This window comes from Apus apus, chromosome 1 (genome assembly GCF_020740795.1).
Source record: "Apus apus isolate bApuApu2 chromosome 1, bApuApu2.pri.cur, whole genome shotgun sequence".
Classification (NCBI taxonomy): Eukaryota; Metazoa; Chordata; class Aves; order Apodiformes; family Apodidae; genus Apus; species Apus apus.
The window spans coordinates 69,188,884-69,210,600 of NC_067282.1; the positions used below are offsets into that span (position 1 = coordinate 69,188,884).

At 44.8% G+C, this 21,717-nt stretch overlaps 1 protein-coding gene across 1 annotated transcript in view; it reads right to left on the reverse strand.

Moving 5' to 3' along the window:
- LSAMP (limbic system associated membrane protein) overlaps positions 1 to 21,717 on the reverse strand; it is a 1,031,747-nt gene that overhangs the window by 795,783 nt on the left and 214,247 nt on the right. The window lies entirely within an intron of this gene.

A 21,717-nucleotide genomic window follows, 5' to 3' on the forward strand; every position in this document is an offset into this window, starting at 1 on the left:
AGTTAATGCTTCTGCTGATTTACAACCTCTTTTCCATTAATACAGCAGCACATTCTCAAGAGGCTTTCACCGTACGCAAATCTGGAACACAGGACAGTGATAAAGCTATGTTTAGCTAGAAGATGAGAAAACAAATGATAGGTAGGAGCCAAACTTTCAAATCTGGGTTAATTTGTTAATGTCTTGTAACTCGAAAACCCACTTGGACTAATTTTCTTTGAGCTATGTGGAAAAAAATTCCCTTTTGCTTTCAAAGTAAACCCAAGAGGGATCAGTGCACATCAATTTTGCTAATGGAACCTGGCTGCAGCCTTAATTATTATTATCTCTTTGCGATAGATTAACCATTTACCCAGATTATATAGACATAGTGAGATTAGATTAGATAGCCCAGGCTCCATATGCTTCTTCTATCTCCATGTGCAATATAGCTGTCGACTAACTGAATCCCAGCTTCCACTCCTGGTAATGAGATATCTTAGTACATTTACTTGAAGCTCTGTTTTCATGGAAAATTGGCCAAGGTTCAGGAAGTGGAGGTAGTAAAAGAGGTATTTAGATTTGAGGGGTAACCTGATTTCTAGCATCTACCATTGGTGGAATGTAGGACCGTAACAGTACTCTTTGAGATCAGCCAAGGGAGTGGAGGTGAAATGAAATGCCCACAAATACAAAACAGACATTCCAGGTCCACTACAAAGGGTCCTTCTGCTGCCAAGCTCCTACAGGAAAATGGGGCCACTTTAGTTAGCAAGCTGTAGGGGATACAACTGCTTTGTATGAACAAACCCTGGGATTAAAAGAACAAATTTAGGGCAAAAGAAAGAGCAAAAGAAGGAAATCTATATGCCCCTATTGGGCTTGAAATGTTACCTCAAGTCTCCCTCCCGCACCACTCCCTGCAGGCTTTATCATCATGGGGTGAGATAACAGGTTGGAAAGAAAAGAAGAAAAGTTTTCTTCCTTCATAACAAGCGGAAGCTTGGAAGGTTGTTAAAGCAGCAAGGATGGAAATGTTGCACCAGTTTGGACCAGATACCCTTATGCAGTGGTCTGCTATGCAGTCAGCCTGCCCAGGCAAATTTTTTAAAGAAACATTTGATCTGCTGTTCTGAAACATTAGATTTCAAGACATTTTTAAAAATAAATTACTTCTCCAGAGCCTTTGCCCAACAGTATCCCTTCCTACTTCATTTTGTATCAAACCACAAACCTGGATATAGCCTTGCACAGAGAAAGCTGCATACTGAATGCTCTGTATTTGGCATCAAAAGAAGGGAAGAAATATAAGTCCCTACGTGGCATTTGCAAGGTATGGATTCTGCTCTGAAACATCTTCAACAAAAAATTCAGGAGTGGTAAACAACAAGAACAGCACATGTCACCTCTGCATTCCCCAAACACCTTACTTAACACTAAGAGCAATAGTGTGCTGAATTTTGTTGTGGCTTTCCTAAGCACAATGAACAAAATTCTGGTCAAGTAGAACTGATTTTAGAGACAAAATACCCTCATGCATGCTTTTATCCAGAAGCTTGTCCAGATTTTCCTTTGAAATTTTTGGTTCACAAGTTTCTCCAGATGGATTCTGTTAACTCTCATGGACTCTCCTGTTTGCTTCTTACGCACCCCAGATTTTGCCCCATCACGTGCTTAAAGAAATGAAATTGCTGCCCATTCCACCACTTACACATACACCTGTCAGCTTAATTCCTTCAAACAAGAACAACAACAACAAGGTTCCTTCTCCTTGCCCTGTAATAATGAAAAACTGCAAAAGAAGACAGAGCAACGGCATACAGGGACCTCTCTTACCCTCCTCAAATGCCTCCAGCAATCTAAGCTGGGGGCAGGTGTCCTCTCACTTGATTAAACTGCTCCCTGCTTATGAGATTGCTTCCCCTCCCCTTTGTTTTCTCTTTTTTCTTTTCCCCAAGGGGTTGGGTGGAACTCTGCTTCATTTCTTCTTCTCTTCAGGGCTTGCTTGTTTATATTTGCCCATTCTGAAAGCTGTGAGTCACACTTTGATTTACAGCCTGTCCCAGGAGAGGCAGGAGATCCTAATGAAAGAGCAGGCTGCAAGGGTAATTAATACCTACCAGACATTCAACTGTACTATTAGTGAGCAATATGTGCATATGTGTGTGCGTGAGCACTGTCAGCTGTAGATGGACAGAGATGACATCCACATAGGTATGGCCCTGAGCACCCTGCTAACCCACAGCCAGAGCTATTGAAAAAGGAAAGACACTCAACCAAAATCACCATTGTGGGGAGCCAAATGGGAAGGGGGTTGGGGCCACAGTGAGATAACTGAGGGAAGCCAGGGATCAGGTTGCTAGTGAGGGATACAGGAGGGAGGCTGGTGCAGTGCATTGATTGGGGATGCTGCGATGGAGAGGAGTCGGGAAGGTGATGGATCACCCTTGCTTAAAACAAACAAAAACCAGGCAGCTTGCCAGGAATGGCTTAGGCCAGTTTCATTAAAACTCTTCATTCATCATGCTGAAATGAGGCAGTGTTTGTTATTGCAGCAGTGGTGTGCTGGTGCAGTAGCTATTATGAGAGTGGGTGGTAATAAAGAGGGGGCAGTGGGAGGAGATGGGAGGGTAATGAAAGATGGAGGCAACAGGGCTCAAGTATCACTTACCATCCACTGAAAGGACTAAAAATCACCCTCTATCTCCTGCATGGAACTGGGCTGATAAGGCTTCACATCCATCTAGCCAAATCCACAGGTCGAGAGGGGATTCCCTACTTCCAGGTGTATTTATTCCCCTAATTAGACCAAATAATGGCACGGCAACATGCTGGGACTTGCTGTGGCATCAGGCTCAGCTGTGGCCATGAATCCACTTAATGTCACCTCAGGAAATCCTAAAAGCACAATGCTCAAATAAAAGCATGATGCTCCAATAAAAGCACTGCACCTGCCTAGAGAGGGACTGGATGGATCTCTTAGGCCTTTTCCATCTCTGCAGTCTGTGTTAGATCCTACTCTCACCACCCATGAACCCAGGGAAAGCATAAACCAGCAGGGGTGGAAACTGCTTCACTACATAGGGTGAGACTCCCTCACTCCTGTGTTTGCTTCCACTTCCCACTTCATTGCATCTCCCAGGCAGTGCCGGCGACATGGTACTGTCAACATGAAGCATGACAGCATGCCCTAGCATGACCTAATGAGGGCACGATGCTACTTGCTGAGTGGCTTTGCAAATGACCTTAATGCCAGAGGTCAAACCCCCTCAAAAGATGTAGCCTTCCTGTGTCCAAACAAATCTCTCTCTGAACTTTTTCATCAGGCTCCCAGTGAGTGACCCCCATGCCCTGCAGTTGCATGGCTGGCATTAAGACCAGTCTTTGATTTTAAAGCCCAGAGACTGCAATTCCTTCAGAGAAATAAGGCTCCAAGTAAATATATGTATTAAATGGAATCCTGTGTTGGCCTGTTCACAGGGACTGCAGCTGTGTAATGGTGATGTGCTTGTATGTGTGAGGGCAGAGGAGAAGAAGAGAGCACATTTTGTTGTGATGCAATTTACTGAGTAGCAGCAAGAGACCCTACTTGTATACTCATAATAAAAATCCAGGAACGTAAGAACCAGTATTCATTTCCATAGCAGGCTACCCTTCCAAGAGAAATAGTTTTGTATGTATGACCAAAACCACAAGCAACCTCAACACTAAAAAAGCTGGCTCTGGGGAGACATTTGAGACATCAAAACAAATACCCCCAGGGACCTCAAGGGAAACCTTAGCATCCCTCTCTGCCACGGTACCAGAGACAGGCTGAGAAGAATGTCTGTGCATCATGGTGCTCATCCTCCTCATATCCTAGTTATGGAAACAGGTACAGTCTCACTGAGAGAGTAAGAGATAAGGCTGCACTAGATACATCAGGCAGGCAAGGATGCTGTAAGCTAAGGAAATGCAATATCCTCAGTCCATCCTGTTAGCAGCTAAGGTGTAGTTTTGCTATGTCCTTTGGTGTCACGAGGGCACCTAACCGGTGCTCTCACTATGTTTTAATGTATCCACCACAGAAAGAGCAGCTGCCTAATGGGAAGTAGTATTGGCCCAATATTTTTGAAAGGAACAATTTGTGGGAGAAAATTCAAGTTGAACAGAAACTGCATGTTTTGCAGGGAAGTATCAGTTGTGCTGAAATCTTCGAGGAAACTTTTCATGACAGTATCTCATTTGGATGAAAAAAAAGTTGTGTTTACATTATACGAATTTAACACAAAGGGGAAGTTAAATGCTCGGGTAAGGTTAAAGCAAAACAGTTTTAGACTCTTTATAGATTCTCTCAATATTCTGACTCCTCACCATCTTTTCTCAGGTCAGTTGTCAAATTTTGACATCTTAGATGTTTCACTGATGAAAAAATGGTTTTAAATCACTTAGAATGTTCTTAAGGTTATATTTTTTGGCATTTTTGCAAATTCCCATCTAGTTTTCCGTGAATAGAGAAATAAATGCCTTCTCCCCAGCAATGCAGGTAACACATTCCTCCAGTGGAGGTAATCCCAAATGTGGGGAGGTGGATCTCATCTAGCAGTTTTGCAAGCCAATTAGTGAGTAGCTACCAACATTCATGTTGCTCGTGTCTTTACAAATCAATGTCTGTTATTTGGCAGTATACCTATCTAGACTATAGATAACCTAGATTTGCCTGCAGGCATCACAAATTATAACCCTCCACAAGACTGTTATGACTCAGTGCCAGAGACAGGACTTAAGCCTCACACGCACCCCAACATCCCCAATTCCCTGTGCTTCCAGACAAGCAAGACTCATTTTTTTTTCCCAGCCTACATATGCAGGGCTGGTTTTCCAATGTCTGCTTTGTCTGAGCTGATTAATAACTCCCCCACTAGAAACCTTCTCCTAATACCTGACCTAAATATTCTCTGTACTTCCCCTGTTGGCTAGTGAGAATAATTGGTCTCTCCTCTTTGCAACATCTCCCTTCATGTATCAGCAGACAGGTCTCACAGCTCCCTTCTGCCTTCTCTTCTCCAGACTTCAATGGAATTACACCAGGGATAAGGGTGTAATTTGGCCCATTTATGCCAGGCTCTTTCAGCCTTGCCCTCAGAGGTCTTCCTGTGCATGAAGATTTTTTTTTTTCTTCTGCTTTAATGGTGCACAGGGGTGTTCTCCCTGCTTCTCCGATGTGTGTCCAGCACAGCTGTGCCTCAGGAAACTGGATTTAAAGAGAACAATATTTGCCCATTTACATTGATTGTAGGACTGAAAGGTTCTAACAAACTCTATTCTAAAATCAATTTTTCTGACTTAAAGGGCCCCCACTGTATTCCAGTAACGAGAATAAAATATCACATTTCACCAAAATCCTATTATACTGTCATGAATATCCCAACACACTGTCAAGAATCAGGCAGTGGCTCTCTATAGCATCTTCCTTATTGATGGGCAATCATCCTGCTTTGAGGTTTAGTTTGAACAAGGTCTCAAGAGGCCCAGGTCCTTCCCTATGGGGCATCAAAGCCTGGTGGTTCCTCCTGAGCAGCATCCACCCTGGTGATCCCAGCCAGCCCAGATGCCCCTCCACTCTGCACTGAGTGGCAGCTGGGGATCCTTGTCATCTTTCAGGAGGTGCCTATCAACCTACAGGGTTAGGCTCCAACCTGTGTAACCTCAGAAGAGAGAGGTGACATCTGTGGCTGCTTTCCTGCAGGTGCTACTGTGCATGTTCAGGAACCAGGGCTGCAGCATTTTCTTGCAAGCACCAGCCCTTTGGTTAATCTTGGGCCACCATGTCATTTTGACCCATGTCCTCAATCTGGTAATTTTTACCAGCAGCCCCAGGAAGCTGAGGAACACAGATTTAATGCTTGGTGTATGTTAACACCCTGGACAGACAGGGAGTTGCCAGTCCTAAGCAGTATGTATATTCACCCCCTTCTTTCCAGATTTCTCACATACCCGAAGTCAAGGCTCAGACATTTCATCTTGGCCAGAGAAGGAAAGGGGAAAACCAGAAATAAAATCTGAATCAAAACTTCTGAAAAGTTGTGTAGGAAAAATCCTCTGAGTTCAGATCCAGGAATAAATTTTACAGCTGGCACCTGTTTGTCTTCAATACAAGTGAACTGCAAAGTTCTGATTACACCACAAGGTTTAAGACACTCAACAGCTAACTGTGGATCAAACTTTTTTGGATGAAGACATGTTCTACCCATTCAAATTAGTTCCTACTTTCTCCAGATGGTCTCTCCCATCACATTTATAAGCTAAAGTAAGTGTGTAAAGGAATCCTTCTGGCTTGTCTTCCCACCTTCATTTCAAGGATACTGCAATTTCTTCCACTCCTCTCACAAGGAATGAGGAAGGTGCAGCTCCACAGCAGTGCCTCCTTCATTAAAAAGACAAACTAAGACCTAAGAAATTCCATCTAAACATAGGAAAACACTTTTTAACTCTGAGAGTGGTCAAACACTGGAACGGGTTGTCTGAACAAGATATGGAGTCTCCATCTGTGGAGATACTGAACACCCAAACTGACAGAGTCCTGAGCAACCTGCTCCAGCTGACCCTGCTTGAGCAACCGGGTCGGACTAGGTGGTCTTCAGAGTCCTTTCCAACCCCAAGCATTCAGGGATTCATTTAGTATCTCAGGGCTCTGCTTTGCTGAAAGTGGGGATTATGCAGCAGTTTTCACAAAAAATTATGGAATACAGAAAATCATTTCTAAGAAAGGACCCACCCTGCCAAATTCATTAAAAAATAAAAATAAAAACACCCCACTAAATGGATACACTGAAAACATGATAGCTGAATAAGTATGCCAATGCAAGGAAATGCAAGAACTACGTGGCACAGCCTTCATCTTATTCCTTAAATAACAAGATATATTGTGTCACTCACTTTTCTTCATAACTTATGCAGCATACAGAATGAGTGAGGCAAGCTTCCTTGACACCGCGACTTTTCTATACCTTATCAAACCTTAATATTATCCTAACGTAATTCACTCTTTCTTTCCTTCTTCTTTCATCCATCTTCCTTTCCTTTCCTTTCCTTTCCTTTCCTTTCCTTTCCTTTCCTTTCCTTTCCTTTCCTTTCCTTTCCTTTCCTTTCCTTTCCTTTCCTTTCCTTTCCTTTCCTTTCCTTTCCTTTCCTTTCCTTTCCTTTCCTTTCCTTTCCTTTCCTTTCCTTTCCTTTCCTCTCCTCTCCTCTCCTCTCCTCTCCTCTCCTCTCCTCTCCTCTCCTCTCCTCTCCTCTCCTTTCCCCCTTCCCTTCTCCTCCCTCCCCCTTTCTTTTCCTTTCCAAACAAAAACATGATTATAAATGCTGACAAAAATAATAAATTGATATCTTGGAGCCTATAGTTGTAATTTCCAAAGCTGCCTGAGGGGTTTACATGGACCATTTCCATTTATTTACTTGGTAATTTCAACATAAACCCCTCTTTGACTCTATGGACACAGTGTAGACATAGTGGCTTTCCTGCTCCCTACCTATATAAAAACCATCTGGTCTTTGGGAGAGTGAAGCTCAAACCTGCTCTTCCATTTATTGATGTTCTCTTGTGCATTGTGGGTATAATAATTTCTGTGGGGAGAGGTGACTGTTTTGAGACTAGAGCTGAAGCAGACCGACCACGTCTCCATTTGGAAAGGTGTTACTCCGCCAATAACAATCTGAATAGCCTGCAACACAGGGACGTGGCTGTGACTCAACAAGGTCCACTGATATTAAAATAATAATAAACAATTACCCCAGAAGTAGTGATAGGCTCCCCTACGCAGATAAGTATCTCCCCTTGCTACTCATGAACACAGTTTCCAAGATTCCCCTGCTGAATAAATAAGCACAGCTGCATTTTTCTATACAGGTGTAACACCTTGACACACTGAGCATTGTGGGCCACACTCACAGACCTTCTGAAGGGCTTCCACAAATCTTTCAAGAGTGGTGAGTAAGGGAAGGGAAGAACAACCTGTAGCTGCCATTTCTGGCAGGTATCCAGCAACCCAAGTGCTGCTCCATACAAACCAGGAGGTTTTTTGAGGACTACCAGACCTCACTCTATCTGGCAAGCTTGGTTAATTAGTTCTGCCAATTGCCATCGCACGGGACCCTCCCTGCTCCCCGGCCAGCTTCCCAAGGCTCAGGAGGGCCGATGGCCTAAATTACAGGTTTGCAGGTAGAGGGTTTCACATGGAATTGGCTGGAGCCAGGCGGGAAGAGACAAGAGACGCAGCGAGTGGCGTGCTGGGAACAGATAACCTGGGCTTGCTGGCCTGGCTGCCGCTGCTGGCCCTCAGCGGAGGAGATGAGCACGTTATCTTCCAGCTGCACACGCCTAGCAGCCGCTTGCAGTGATCCAAGGGGAGATTTAGGCCCACGCGTGCAAACAGAAAATACTTCCTGTCCTTTCAAAATTGTAAATCAAATGCATTTATCTGCTTGCAGGAAGAGAAATAAAATGGGAGGAATCCACTATGCTGCTACATACTTCCTGCTGGAAGATGTCCCGCCCGCGGTCAGGGTGCTGCATGAGGCTGCTCTCAGCTGGGTTTTCTTCAGCGAGGATGTAAAATTCATCTTGCTGGGGCTTTTTTCCCAAAAATGCAAGCAAGGAAAAGAAAGAGGGGATTCTCCTTGGATGTGAGAGCCCATTAAGCCTATCCTGGGTGCAAATATATGCCTCTGTCTCTCAAAGTTTTTAATGTACTTAATGCATCTGACAGTACATATTGGCTTTTTAGAGCATCAAGCACCACCACTAAACCACAGTCTCTTATCTCACCTCCAGCACTGACACAGCACCCCCAGAGCTCAGTACACCTCACACTTCCACTGACCCATGCCACACAGATACAACAAAGCACACTAAACCCTTTATTTCCTTCCCCTGCCTCCTTCACACACAATAACCCCTGCAACCTGACACAAACACCCAGCCACAAAAGGCACAAAAGCACAGGACATTTTTCTTGAATTGAGAGACCTTGCTCCCTTCCCCTATACCTCACCCAAAAAAGCAGGAGATATCCCAGCTTCTCACTTCTCACACTTCCTGCTCTCATTACATCATGCACTGCAAGTACATGACTTCTACTAATGTATATAACATCTGCTTTAAACTAAACAGCAGCGAGAAGCATCACGCATTGCTGACTTTTAGACAGAACTTATCTGCAAAGAAAACAATGTGCCTGTGTGCTCATTTGGGGTCTTTTGTTTCACAGCTTATTATTTAATTTCAAGTGCCCTGAGTGTCTTAGGCATTTACTTCAAATGAATGAAGATGCAGCTCCTGTGTGTCAGGAATATACAAGCTCAATTCAACCAGATACAATGACTGAAGGTCATGAACAAGCAGGGGGAAAAGCAGAGGCATGAGTGGGTGGTTAAAGGCAGATCATTATTACTCAGTAAGGCCTGAACAGAAAATAATGGCTTCTGTTCAGTTTTGGAGGGGCTTTATTAGCTCTTCCTCTTTGCATGGGCAAAAGAGGGAGGAAGAGTTCACTTGGTTGATCTGACTGAGGCTTAGCAAGCAGTTTCCTGAAGAAGCTCAGGGATGGTGTAATAGAAGGTAAAGAGGGGACTCATGGATGCTGAAAAGACTAGGGAGAACACCCAGGCTGTCACACAGTACCCTGAGGCACTCAAGGTCCAAGTGCAGTTGCCCTTGACTCTATCATTCACGGAAAGAGAGGACAAGACAAAGAGCAGACAGCCTAAACCCAAACCCCAGCATTCCCTGCAAAACAGGGTGCTGTGGAGAGTGGGTAGACTGGGAGAAGGTTGCAAACTGAGGGTAAGGGGTCAGAGCTGGAGTTGCTGGATTTGATTTGTTCTAGCTGTCAAAATCCATATGTGACAATGGAAATCTCTGTACTCCTTCCATAGCTGGTGGGTGTGTTCTCCATGGGTCCTGAGGCTCAGTTTGAATATCCTTCATCATTTGATCATGAACAAGGCTTCAGCTGAGTCAGCTGTGTCCAGCTCCTTCTGTTATAGAGCGGCACAGTCCATACTTTTTTAATAACCCCTGGTGTGCTACCACCTGTGCTTGTTAAGCAAGCAAGTCTCCTACTTATCTGCTTTTATTGTTCTGACTCTCTGTGGTTATTTTGCTGTGAATGCTTCAGCTTTCAGTAGTACATTTTGGTCCTTATCAGACAAAAAAATAAAAGAGAAAAAAAGAATTTCAAAAACATTTTTTTGTCTAAATTTGCCTGCCAGTCACAATTTTCAACTCAACAAGCTTTCTGGCACAGCACTAGAAAAGCTATAAGCTGCAGAGCTGCATTATTCAGTTTCCTCCATCTCTAGATGTATTATTTAACTTCTTGGCAATAATGTCAGGGATGTAATCCAATAGAAATGCAGAGAAACAAAGGAACTCAAAATTTCAGAACAGTTGAAACTGGTTTTCAGTTCTTACTTTATAGAAACTGGGGAAAAAAAAAAAAAACAAACAAAAAAAAGGATGCCTAACTCTATAATTGGAGAGGTAACACAGAAGGCATGCACCTATGGAGGCAAATCTAGAACACCTAACCTTTGGCCTCTAGTAGGGAATCTTTAACCATGGTGGGAGCTGACGGAAGACTGCCCTGGCTGCTGCTTGTCCCCTCCATGATCCAGTAACACTCACCTACCTGACTTTCTTGTCAGGTTAAAAGCTACATTTCTGGAACAGAAATTTATTGAGTGACCAATCTCATTTGCATGCCCCACTACTCAGCTTCCCCAGGGTAGAACAAATTTCTTTTTTACAGGTGTCCATGAGCCTATCTTATTCAGAATGTATGTACCCATGGGTGAGATATGAACATAAACCACCCATTCCCAGCACACTCCTCGGTTGTGTTTGCCACCCAAATCCTACCTGGACTTAGCCCCAGTTCTCTCTAATGTTCATTTGAAAGATCATCAGGGTAGGAACCTTGTTTTATCTTACAGCAGTAAAATGCCCACAAGGAATGACAAGGAGAATCAATGTTGATAGTTCACAAGGTGCCTGGAAATCCTTAAATTAAGGGTATTTTTTGCTATTATTCTAAAGTATAGTCTTAAACAAATGCCTGCTGTTCTCAGATATCAGAATACATCCCTTTTCCTACATTATTATTATTACTCTAAAAATGTTAAATGGCCCTTCATTTTCTTCAAGGATCAAAAGAGCTTGTGAAAAATACCAATTTGTTCCTGATGCTGAGGAGCAAGCTGAGGCACAGGGAAACCAAGCACACAACAGACCGTGGCTGAGACATGAAAATAGATGCCCCTGATCCCATCTGCCCTGCCTTCACTCCAAGATGTGCTTTATCACTGCACAAGGAGCACACATTAAAGGTGGGGTGGCAAAGACTTTGAAAGTGCAAAGAATGAGACTGATTGGAGAAGGGGGTGAGAGGATTTGCCGCAAGGGTGAAGCACTGCAGAGCAGATGATGCCATCAAGCAAAGATTTCTCTGACAGGGAGCGTGTCTGCATTCTCCTAGTCATCCCAGAGGGGAGGGGGGACATCCCCCTGCTGATGCTCAGTAGCTCAGAGGTTATATATTTATAACACTTTTTATATTCTCAGACCTGTAAGATCATAAAATATGCTCTGTACTGCACAACATTACAGTTAGATGTCTTGGGTTTTAGAAGGAGAGCTGTAGGAATAAAACCCCCCACACACACACACTGAAGAAGTCCAAAGCAACCTGGCTACTCAACAATAAAAGCTCTTAAAAATGCAGCACAATTGTTTGATACAGAAAGGTTCAAAGAGACAGCAATAGACCAAATAGAACTTTAATGCAGCATTTTTCAGCCACCAGCTGTTCGTGAAACTTTTACCAACTATGGGGCTATGGGGCAGTGGCAGGCAAAGCCTCTGTCCCAGCACAACCAGAGAGACTCTAGCAGATGTTTGCCAGTTCAGAGCTTCTCATGTGTTTGGTCCCCAAGCTACACATCAGTGTGGCAGAGAGACTGCTGTAAAGGAAAAATTGTATCATAAAACCCTAACTGACAAGGACCCTCCCTGAGTTAACTTTTGGATGCCAAAATACATTCTGTATTCTTGGGGCTTTACCATTTGAATACCAGGCAGATTGTTTCAAACAACTTCTCTCTCACTGGTGCAGGTGGGATGGTGGAGGAAAATTTATTTGGAAACCAGGCAAAAAATCTTAGCAGAAATGTTTGCAGTTGAGAAACCTCTTTCAGCAGGATGCTAAAGCATTAACAGTCTGGTCTCCACACACTGGATAGGCCCAGCTCAAGCCCCATGAATAGAAAGTAGAAACAGGGCCTACACCCTAATATCCAGACAGAATCTAGCCAGAGCTTTCCAGAGCATCTAAGGAGGTGAGGGACAGCACTGCGGGTCAGGCCTTCTGCCTGTAAGATGCCAGAAAAGCAGCAGAGGAAAATGGAATCAATCATGTTGCTCATCAGCTCGCAGAGCCAACCTGGGGAGCTGCTGCCCGCTGGTCCACGCATGGATGCTATGTGCTGCCCCATGATGCAGGAGCTTGACCACAGGTGCCAAAGACCAGGAAGTCAGGAGAGTGCGTGGTGTGAAATGGCAGCGGCAGCACTCCTTTCTTCCTGGCAGCACAGCAAGTGCCCACTCACATTAATCAATTCCTGCAGCTGAAGGAGAAAGGCTGAAGGGAAGCTGTCACCTGAAGAGGGCCAGCAGGGTACAGACCCAGCCTTGACACCTATGAGGAGCATGTTCTGTGTGTCAGGGGTGGAGGGTACCAGCCCCCTAAAACTCCAGGAGAACTGCAGCAGGGAGCAGGAGCCTTTTCTTGGGGCGTTGCTTCAGCCCCCATCCCTGGGCACAGCTCCCAGCCCTGTGGCTCCCAGCCCAGGGGTCAGCAACCACAGGCTGCCACTGCCTGGCCCCAGGGATGCAAGAGGCCACTGCTTCCAGCCCTCACTCCAGAGATGCAAATGCCATGGGAGGCGATGCCGTGCGTCCCATTTGTCACCAGGGCCGGCATTAACAGAATGTTTAAAAGTCATGATGTCATCGCTATTAATCAGGGCCCTGCTGGGCCACGCTCTGGCGCTGCATATTAATCACCAGCAGCCCCAGGACTCGCTTATCTGGAGAGGCTAAGTTTAGATCCATAAAACATGATTTATTTTTAAAAGTAGCATTATTAAAGATGAGCTACAGCCTCGTTCGCACTCCCGCTGGAGTCTCCTTTAGGAAAAGGTTGGTATTTTGGAGTCGGTACGGAAACGTTCCTTATTATTTTGAGCTTAAGAAAGCTGTCAGGTGTGATACCGGCCTTTGAATGTCTTGGACCTTGCCTGTACAAAGGAGAATCATCCCAGTGCCCCAGAAGAGTCACTGCTTGGGGGAAAATGCCGACTTGAACCACTTTCAGCTACAGATGGGAGAGGGTTAACACCTCAGCAAGGACAGCAGATGATGTTTAAAGGCAGACCTGAGTGCCACTTTGGTGTCCCACCCCACATGCCTGGATACGGCCTTTAGAAACAGGTAAGCCCATATAACGGCCCATAACTGATGTCTAGCATTTAACTTATTTTCTGTGCTCTGCAAAGTGCTTCTGTTGGATCAACAGTATGATTGATCCACACAAATGAATTCGTAAAAGCCTGCCTGCACTCAAATTTATATGAGATTAACTGCAATGACTTTAACAATCACTTTAGCTCTGGTTCAGTCCACACACAGGAACTGTACCCATTTAATAAAATCATTTTCTAAATCAGTCTGCTAAATTTGATTTGGATCCTTGCTCATCTGCTCGTACTTTGGATTAAAGAGATTCTGCTGCCAGTTTGGTATGCACAAGTGACATCTACATGGGGTTTCCCACCCAAATCAAGAGATTTCACCAACATGTTCCAGCAGTTCAATTAACTCTGTTCCTAAGCCAACCCAGTTAAAACTAGTGCAAATCTCAAGTGTGGCTCCAGCCCAAGAGACCTGACAGACAGAGCAGGAGAGAGGAAAGCCCCACTGGCACAAGATGCAAGGCACTAATTCCCCAGGTGAGGGAAGACTTGCTCCTTTATTGCCTGCAACAGCATTAAACAATTGCACTCTCTCACAGGAACCACAGGGTGATATTTGGTCTCTGCATGCTGTAGGAATTGTACAGGGACCTGTGTCATTGCCACACTGCCTGGTCCCACCAGGTTAGCTGTCATCAAAGGAGAAGGGTCAAGACCAGTCACACTCTTCTCTGGTGACAACTGCCTGAACCCTGATGCCCCACAGGCACTGTTCTGCTGCTCTTGCTATGGGGGCTGAGTGCTAAGTCATTTGACAGCTTCACTGCTCCCAAGCTAGCAAACCAAGTTCTTGGTCTGCTTTCTCAGCCACACCACCATCTCAGGTGGCGCTGTGCAGTGAAGTTTACCCAAATGAGCACGGGAGGGCCTCTTAACTCAGAGAGAGACATAACACTGCCATCAGTCATTTTGACAAGCCTTGGGATCCCATCAGACAGCAGCAAGGGGAGTCAGCAGACCAGGATATCCATCAAAGTGCATAAATATGAAACTGGCTGGCTATGCCCTGTGATCTCAGAGGAGCCAAAGTTTGGCCTGCCAGTTTACAGTCAGTGGAGAAATAATGCACTGTGGCTAAGCTACTCATTCAACTTATACCTATCCCTCGGGGTCAGGCCTTGATAAACGTGGTATCTCACACACAGCTCTTTCCCATTGCTTGCCTGTGAATTCTCTGAGTCTGGATACCTTGACTGCCCCCATTACATTTCAGATCTGACCTTCCAAAAACCAAGAGCCAGAGGTGAGCAGGGTTCACCTCTGAGATGGCTTCTGCAGCTACCTGGTAGCAGGACCAGGGCAAGGGGGAAAGACAAACCAAGCACCCTAAATGACAAGGTTAAGTTGCAATCTTAAAACCTGTTACCTGCACTTAATGTAATGAATCAACATGCTATAAATAACATACACATTTACCATGCAATTTACCGGCATACTCCTTTGGGAGGCAGGACCGTAACACAGTCCTTCCACCTCTGAGTTTTGGGAGCTCAGCTCACCTTAGAGGGCTTACCCTGACTGACACAGCTTTTGGCTTTTGCTTTTCTACTTTTGGGTTCACTAGCTTTTGTGATCCAAAGCAAAGGATGGAGAATGTGAGCGGAAGTCTGCAAGGAGACAAAAGTCGAAGCCTCCAAAACTCTGCTTTTCCTTCTAGTGGGAGTAGGATTGAATTGCCTGCCCCAGACAGGCTGGCCTTGACAGAGTGAGATAAACAGAAGTAATGACAGCTCCAGAGCTGCTGCTCAGACAAAAGAAACAGAACCAGCACTTGCCTCATTATGTACCTCTCAAACGGGGCAAGCACAAGGCTTTGGCTCAGCTTTCCCAACAGAAACCACAGCATGAATGTCACTGCTTACCTCCCTTTCCTCAAGTTCATGGCACTGATGCCCCTGTATGAGAAAGCTGTATGGGGGGCTTACCCAAAAAAGAAGGCACTCTTTCTGCCATCCACTCCTGCACATCTCCTCTTTCCTATTCAAATCCCAATGCTATTTATATCCCTGTTTTACTGTAGTTGGCTCATCATGTTCCTCTGCTCATTAGGCTGGCAGCACAAGCTCAGCAGCGTTTGCACTTCAGCATCAGAATTTCTGCTATGAAGTACGACTGTCATCCACTTGCCTGGACATGACGTTCCTAAAAATAGCCTCACGCCTGTTTTCTTACTTTAACAAAACAAGCAGTCTCTCTACCTGAACCTTGATCACCAAATTCCCTTCTTAGGTCCTCCTGACCACTCCTTCAGTCTCCTCCTCTCTACATAATTACTGCTAAAAATTCTTCCTTGCCAAGCCATCAGTCCACCTCAAACCTTCCTGAGTTCCTTCTTCCTCAGGTCTCTGGAGGTCAGAGGACAGGGGTCTCCTGCTGGGTCTCTTGTAATGCACAGCTTAGCCACAGCTTGTCGCCTACAGTGAGCGGTAACAGCTGGCTGGGGAACTAGATGAAGACACCTAAGTTGGGTGTGATGAATCCACTGCAGTATTCCCTACTCATGACAAGAGTGTGCTTACAAGATAAAATTTCATTTCTAAGAGAGCCAAAGACCTTATCCCATCTGGAGTAGATTCACCCTGCAACTTGGGAGTGAGAGGAAGCGTTTAATAGCTCCTCATATTCAGAGACTTTGGTGTAAGACATAGGAAACCTGGGCCTAGTTGTATACCTACCCCAACAGTACAGAGAAGCTATGGATGTAATGCAGAACTACAGCACTCTAGATGTCACCCTCCTGCCTCACCTCATCCTTCTAGACTCCACCACATCCAACACCCACAGTGCCTCAGACACCTCTACCACATAGAAAAAGGCAGAGGTGGATGAGTGGCAGTCCTCCCGTCAGCACTGGTGAGAAGCTTTTATATCTGGGGATGCCTCTGACAGTTGTGCCCTACTGCACCCTCCATGTCTTGGATTCTCTGGGCAAACCAGAAAAATCTTACGTCCTCAGACTGGTAGTAGGAGGAATTGGAACTTCATTATCTTGTGGAGATGAAAAGCAGCATCTCTCTATATCCCAGGGCTCCTGAGCCCAGTACATACCACAGCCTTTCTAACTGTTTATTATCAAGATCTAAAGAACAGTTGTGTGTCTTTGTAACTCCTGTTCTCAAATGATGAGAAGAGAGGGCCCTGAGGGAAGGGAAAACATTTTCCAGGGAAGAAGCTTTTAACATCAGAAGGCAGGAAACCAAACAGTGCTCCTCATGCTTCTGCCTTACATGCTGGGTGCAGTGCTTGCCCTGTGCCAGTGTGGTGGAAGCAGCAAGCTGCCCAGCTGGTCCCAGGTGGATGGGGAATGCTGGGCAGCTGCTCACTTCCATGGAGTATGCAGCAGCACTGTTGAGCAGAGAGGAGGAGCTCCTGCAACCATTCTAGCACACTCCTCCTCACCTGTAAGGGAAAGAATTGTGGAAACAAGCTCCACACCAGAATTTGAGCCACCTAGTTATAGTTTAATCTTCCCTGGGACCAGGGTAAGGTCTCTCAGTATTCTCAGCTGTGCCTGGCCACACATTCTGGACCAGGAGGTAAGAATATCCAGCTCCCAAGTATTTGCTGTTTTGTGCTTTGAGTGTCAAAACGAGACAAAAGCAGACAGACTTGTTCCCAAATGCTTTGGGCACTGTTGTGTTTTGTTTATTTTTTTTCAATCACCTGACATCCTGAACTATAATTTCTAACTCTGGGCAAAGCACCTATCAAATAATCTCCTTCTGATTTGGTAATGATTTAAATACTCAATAAAGGCATAAATGGTTACAGTTAGCATAACTGAACTTGCTTGCGTAAACTCCTAAGAAGAACCTTCAACTTCTAGTGGCTCCAAAACCAGCTTCAGTTTACACATATCCTTCTTTCTTTCCTCTCCCTAACAACACTTAGCTTTTCTCAGAATCAAAAAGGTCAGGCCAGTGGTGTCTCTGCTGTACTCAAAAGGTACAGTCACTGCACAGGTTGGAATAGCTAACCATGTCACCACTCTTAATCAGGCTCCTGCTGGCATCCACTGTGGATTCAATGCTCTCGCAGCTCTACCGCGGCACATCTGCACATTGTGCAGAGGGAGCACAGAGCAATGCAGAAGCATCAGCAAAGTGCTGCAATAGGTGAAGGGATCTGACTGTATAATGTATTGCACTGTATTCTGATGGATTCTCTTGCTCAACTGGATGCTTAGCTCCAGAACCTATGCTGTCCAGTGTAACTACACAGGATGTCTTTGAGTTGTAATTAAGATTTAACCACCAAGGAAAAGTGCACTGCTATGCTGCAAAGCCCTTACACAAGCCAGGCCCCTATCTGGGTGAAAATATTCTTCAGTTCTATGACAGTATCAAATCTAGGGAGCTTTGCAATGGGGGGCTGAATGATGAAAAATGTGTATATCTGCAATTGCTTCCTTACTGAGAGACAAAACAGGAAAACATGGCTGCAACATACCCAGCAGAAGGACCAGGTCAGAGGAGACTGTGAGTGCTGGAAGGATTCTTTCCCTATCCTCACCTCTCCCCATGAGTGAAAGAAGTCAAATCTCTTCTCTGAATATCTTCCTTTGGTTCCTGATTGCATCTCTTCAGAAGGCAGCTCTAATGAAAACACAGGAGAGCCCGTTCTTTCTGGCCATGAGGTTAATAAAAATGGAACACAGGAGCAGCAGGAGCTACAGGAAGAATAATTCCTTTTAAAGCTGGAGATAGGAAGCCTATAGGTGGTAAGTGTGACATTTCTGCACGGAGGAGTCCAGCTTAATTACCTACAATTCAAAGGTAGGAAGTTATACATTAAGTCAGGCAAAAACAGAGTGGTAGGCGAGGATGGACTTTGGCCACTCATGAAGATTTAACATAATGAACTCTCTGGCTTCCAAGAATGTTACTGTATTTTTGCTGGCCAAAACCCAATATGGCTAATTGCATTTGTATTACCTGCAGTTCAATGAGAAATTGTCTCTTTCTCATTGCTTGCACTGTTGTATAGTACAGGAACACACAGCAATACCAAGCAGCATGGCTCTACTTCATTTGTAGGTAAAACAATTCCTGTGTGCATTTAGCTTGGCTCAGTAAGACACACAAACACCAAGGGGCTGGAGCTGCAGTTATTCAGATGGCAGTCAGTTCTGGCATGCTGACAGGGACAGCATCCACAGGTGCTAAGTGCCTGAAAGTTATTTGGCAGAGGCTGCATGACTGGGTAGTGTTGGTAATCATAATATCTGGCCAACTAAATATCTGAGTCACCTATTCACCTACTCAGTATTTTTGTATGCTACAGACAGACATATGGTTTACAGCAAACTAGGGAACAGACACTGCCACACACTCATTTCTTCATCTTTCCCAGAATTTGCTGATGCATTCTCAGTTGAGACAGACACCGGCCAAACTTCCTTTCCAACATACCACTAAAAAGGCTATATTCTAACAGCTGTTGTTATTGCCTTAATCTCTTCTCTGTTGCTCATGCCTGACAAAATGAGGAACTGGTGACCACCTCTGAGTTACGAGGCTCCCAAAGTTAGATGCACTGAAAGAACCAAGAGTGCAGTTCACAGGTAGATTTTCTTGTGCTATGAAGCCAATGTAAGAATCTCCCATCACCCCCGTCCTCTTGCCTGAAAGCTGTTTGCACCTCTTCAGTTGCACCAATGCAAGTGACCATGAGGCCACATAACACAAAATAGATACAAATAGTTAAAAAAACCCCACCAACATCCAAAAGCCCTGTAACAAAGCAGTATAATTTCCCCACCTTAACTGATAGGACGCCTCCCTCAGCACTTCTGGGGGAGCAGAAAACAGAGTACCATCAGGAGACCACCTTCCCTGGGGTCTGCTCCCAACCAGACAAGAGTAGGGAACCATTGCTCAGGCTGGACTTACTCCATAAAGCTTTGCTCCATTACAGACAGCAAGAGAGAAGACAAAGAGGGAGAATCAACATCCACATGTGGAGGCCAGAGAAAGAACATTACATGGAGCAATCTAATACTTTCTTTGCAGAGCACCAGGTGGCTGAATTCCCTCTGAGATGGGTCCCCTGATGAGCAGAGGACAGTCAACAGGCCTGTTCTGCCTGTGCTTGGCTGCTGGACACGAGGAACCTGCTGCCAGAGACACTGTATATACCCAGTACATTGACTGCATACAGCTTCTCAGCTGCACCAGGATAAAGAGTCACCACCTGCAAACTGCCAAGACTCAAATCTGATCAGATCTGCTTCCTGTGCCCTGCAACACTAAAGGCTGCTTCTGCTTGCACTTGCCCAGAGTGTGTCCCTCCAACACCCCCACCCTCCTGCTGTGAGCAGGGCTGGGGTATTACCCAGGCCCTTCCCTTTCATGCCACTGTATTTGATAGCTGGTAAAAACAAACACACCCAATGTGGCCAGACGATCTCACAAACAGAACAGCATGAGAGCTGTAGCCTGAGATGCTAAGGACTGGGGTCCTAGTGTAGACATGACTCTCATGCATGGTCAGGAGCACTTAAGTGAGACTCTTTCCTTTAGAGCGGAAGCAAGAAGCCACAACCACAGCATTAATAGGGGGAAGGTCCAGAAGGACTCCCCACTGTCCCCAGCCAAGAAAGCTATTCTCTACTTTTCTCTTTGCCCCCAGGTCAGAGGATTTAGAGAAAATTCAACACCAAAATTTTCAGGGGTTGACATCTCTGAGGCAATCGAGGATGGAGGCCTCTGATTTCTGAACACCCTTCCTCTACGTCATTCTGCGTGTGTTGCTCAAAGGTGATTAAAGTGGCAGATGGCAAATCTCCAAGGGCAAAAAACTTTGAAGAGTTGCAGTTTTACTTCAGGGAGGCCAGAGTCTCTTCATAGCTGATGATGTAACCAGTTTCTACTCTCCACTCTTAAGTAACTCTTCATATGCATTCCTCTAACTTCAGCTCATAATTGCAGGGTTTGATATTGAAGCTAAAAAGACTGTTTTCCCCCCTTCCCTCCTCCTCACTGCAATTTGAAGAATTTGGACCAGTAATTCAAAGAGTTAGGCAATGCCAGACTGGACATTTGCCAGCCTAAATGTTTCCTTAGCTTCTTTCACTTGAGAAAAGCAAAACAACCTCACACCAAAAAAGAGTGGCTTTTTCATCTCCCTAAATGACTCTAAATTCAAATCTCTTTGAAAACATATGTATAGGCAGCAGTTGCAGAAAATAAGGTGCAAGTCAGAAAATCATAAACAACCAACGCATTTAGCTGTAGTAAATGAAGCATATATGTAGCTGGTATTCTGGTAGCCAATGCTAGCTGGAAAACCTCCCAAAAGCTAAAATCACATGATCGAGGAGTTTTTCTGGGTTTAGACAAAACCAAAACCTCCTAAAAACCAGACTATTTTCCATTGAAGATGTGGAAAATTATCAAAGCACTTTCCACTTGCTCTGGAAGTAGCAAATTGCTGCATATAATACCCACAAAATTCTTCCTGTACTAAGGCAGATTAGACTTCCCATTACTTTGGCTCTGCTTTTCATTTCTAGAGGTTAAACTTTTGGCCCTAATTACATGTGGAACCTAGTATTTTTTGCTATTTGCATGAACCTCATGTTTGCGCTGGATTCAACATAAAATACTATCTAGTAATACAGTTTGTTCCTTCAAAAGTACACCCACCCCTGCCGAGAAAAAAAAACAGTCCATCTCTGCAAGTTGTAAATCTTCCATTTTCTCATATAGATTGCTGTTTTCAAATTTCTGCACATGGCCAATTAACAAATCTTTTTAAAAAAATCATTAGAAAGACAGAAAACAAGTGCATTTGCTATAGCAAAGAACCTCGTGTGGCAAGGAGCTGCATATCTCCCATCTGTCCCTGACAAGCACTCTGTAAGCCTTGTAGATACTTTGGGTTTGGCATTTCATTCTCATACATGGCAGGGAGCACTCCTGTGAAGAACAGGCAACTACTTGGGTTGCCCAAGCTGCAAGCTTGCAGAGCAGGGGAGCACCACAGTCAACAGGCAGAAATCCAAAGGTACCCAGGGTAGAAAGATGATGAGAGCAAACACGGTCCTTAAGCTGCTCATGAATTAGCCTGTACAGAGTACCAGCAGAAATATGAGCCCCACGTAAAAAAATTAAACCTTGCACAGGCTCCATTAATTTGAATTTAACGATTACTGTGACTTGCATCTGT